Source organism: Salvelinus sp. IW2-2015, unplaced genomic scaffold, assembly GCF_002910315.2.
Source record: "Salvelinus sp. IW2-2015 unplaced genomic scaffold, ASM291031v2 Un_scaffold4510, whole genome shotgun sequence".
Lineage (NCBI taxonomy): Eukaryota > Metazoa > Chordata > Actinopteri > Salmoniformes > Salmonidae > Salvelinus > Salvelinus sp. IW2-2015.
The window spans coordinates 80,157-82,541 of record NW_019945780.1 but is presented as its reverse complement, the minus strand read 5'-3'; the positions used below and the strand labels follow the sequence as shown (position 1 = coordinate 82,541).

Here is a 2,385-nt window from a genome sequence, read left to right as displayed (position 1 = left end):
AGAGTGAGGCAGATAATATATTATTACTGTGTAAAACCTAGCAGTACTACTGATTTCTCTGAGAGTGAGGCAGATATATATTATTACTGTGTAATACCTAGCATACTACAGATTTCTCTGAGAGTGAGGCAGATATTATTACTGGTGTAAAAACCTAGCAGTACTACTGAATTTCTCTGAGAGTGAGGCAGATATATATTATTACTGTGTAAAACCTAGCAGTACTACTGATTTCTCTGAGATGTGAGGCAGATATTATACTGTAGTAAAACCTAGCAGTACATACTGATTCTCTGAGAGTGAGGCAGATATAATATATTACTGTGTAAAAACCTAGCAGTACTACTGATTTCTCTGAGAGTGAGGCAGATATATATTATTACTGTGTAAACCTAGCAAGTACTATTTGATTTCTCTGAGAGTGAAGCAGATATAATTAGTACTGTGTAAAACCTAAGCAGTACTACTGATTTCTTGTATAGTGAGGCAGATATATTATTATTACTCGGTATAAAACCTAGCAGTACTATTGATTTCTCTGAGAGTTGAGGCAAATATATATTATTTACTGTGTAAAAACCTAGCAGTACTACTGATTTCTCTGAGAGTGAGGCCAGATATATATTATTACTGTGTAAAACCTAGCAGGACTACTGATTTCTCTGAGAGTGAGGCAGATATATATTATTACTGTGTAAAACCTAGCAGTACTACTGAATTTCTCTGAGAGTTGAGGCAGATATTATTATATTACTGTGTAAAACCTAGCAGTAACATTACTGATTTCTCTGTGAGACAGGCATGATATATATTATTACGTGTTAAAAACCTAGCAGACTACTGTAGCATTTAGCAAAAAACATCATATATTTGTCTTTCTGACATGGAAACAACAAGGGAATAATCCCATGCCATTGATTAGCTAGTGAAAAAAACACCTCCTTCATTATTTCTTTAAACAATAAAAGCTAATTTCTGAAAATGATATGTAGTGTTTTGGAATGAAACCTTTCTTATGTTTCCCCTCTGAGTCGTGTAGTCAATAATCAAGAATGTCAGTTAGATGAGAGATGTAATGTTTGTCTCTGTTGTGTTGAAGCCCAATCAAGCAGGAGAGACCAGCCTCCCCTGTACCCAGCTGTGTGTCCATGAAGAGTGACTGTCTATGGACCATCCTATAACCTTTAGAGACTTTTCTACTGAACAAAGGTAAGAAGAACTCATGGGTCATAGGTCAGTGAGTCAAACAACACTGTCTCTAGTCATTTCTCCTCTCCCATTTTTCACATTTCTTTTGTTGTTTTCATAATCCATAGGCTAATCCTTTTCCATTTCCATAGTCCTAAAACAATATTAAACAAACACATTACCACATGTGTGTGTGTGTGTGTGTGTGTGTGTGTGTGTGTGTGTGTGTGTGTGTGTGTGTGTGTGTGTGTGTGTGTGTGTGTGTGTGTTTTGTTTTGTTTTGTCCACAGAAAACCAACAGGAGAGATCAGAGTCAGAGATTCTCAGTGGTCAGTCTTCCCAGAGTCATCAAAACAGACCTGGCCTCCAAATTCAGTGTATGTGGTCCTGTTATGTACATTTTGTTTTGTTACCTCAAGTTAAAGTTGATCTGTCAATCATTCATTAATGTGTTGATGAGAAAGCATTTTCTTCTCTTGCTTAACCTCTCTGGGATATGTGGGACGTAGCGCCCACCTGGCCAACATCCAGTGAAAATGCAGAGTGCCAAATTCAAATAAATTACTATAAAATTTAACTTTCATGAAATCACACATTCAATATATCAAATTAAAGCTACACTTGTTGTGAATCCAGCCAACGTGTCAGATTTCAAAAATGCTTTACGGTGAAAGGCAAACAATGCTATTATCTGAGGATAGCACCCAAGCTAACAATCACAGACCATCATATTTCACTCCAATATGTCCCATAAACATCACAAATGGTCCTTTTGTTCGATTAATTCCGTCAATATATATCCAAATTGTCCATTTATTTGGCGCGTTTGATCTAGACAAACACCGGTTCCAACTTGTACTATGTGACTACAAATATCTCAAAGGTACCTGTAAGCTTTGCCAAACATTTCAAACTACTTTTGTAATACAACTTTAGGTATTTTTTTACGTAATAATTGATAAAATTGAAGACGCCGATGATCTGTGTTAATACCGGAGGAAAACAATGTGTAGCATGCTTTCTGGTCACGCGCCCTCTAACAAACAGTTACACTTCACTGGAGCCTCATTCTGAACATGGCTACTTCTTCATTTCTCAAAGGAAAAACCTCAACCAATTTCTAAAGACTGTTGACATTCCAGTGGAATGATAGGAACTGCGAGAAGGTCCCTGAAAATCTGGATTCCCAATTGAAAA

The 2,385-nt window shown here is 36.6% G+C and overlaps 1 long non-coding RNA gene across 2 annotated transcripts in view; it reads left to right on the top strand.

The window, feature by feature from the left end:
* LOC139026349 (uncharacterized) overlaps positions 1-1,181 on the top strand; it is a 22,779-nt gene extending 21,598 nt beyond the window's left edge. For both annotated transcript variants that reach the window (XR_011478127.1, XR_011478126.1), the window contains one exon: positions 1,100-1,181. This is a non-coding gene — a long non-coding RNA (uncharacterized lncRNA). The remainder of the gene's footprint in view (positions 1-1,099) is intronic.
* Positions 1,182-2,385: the final 1,204 nt, after the last annotated feature.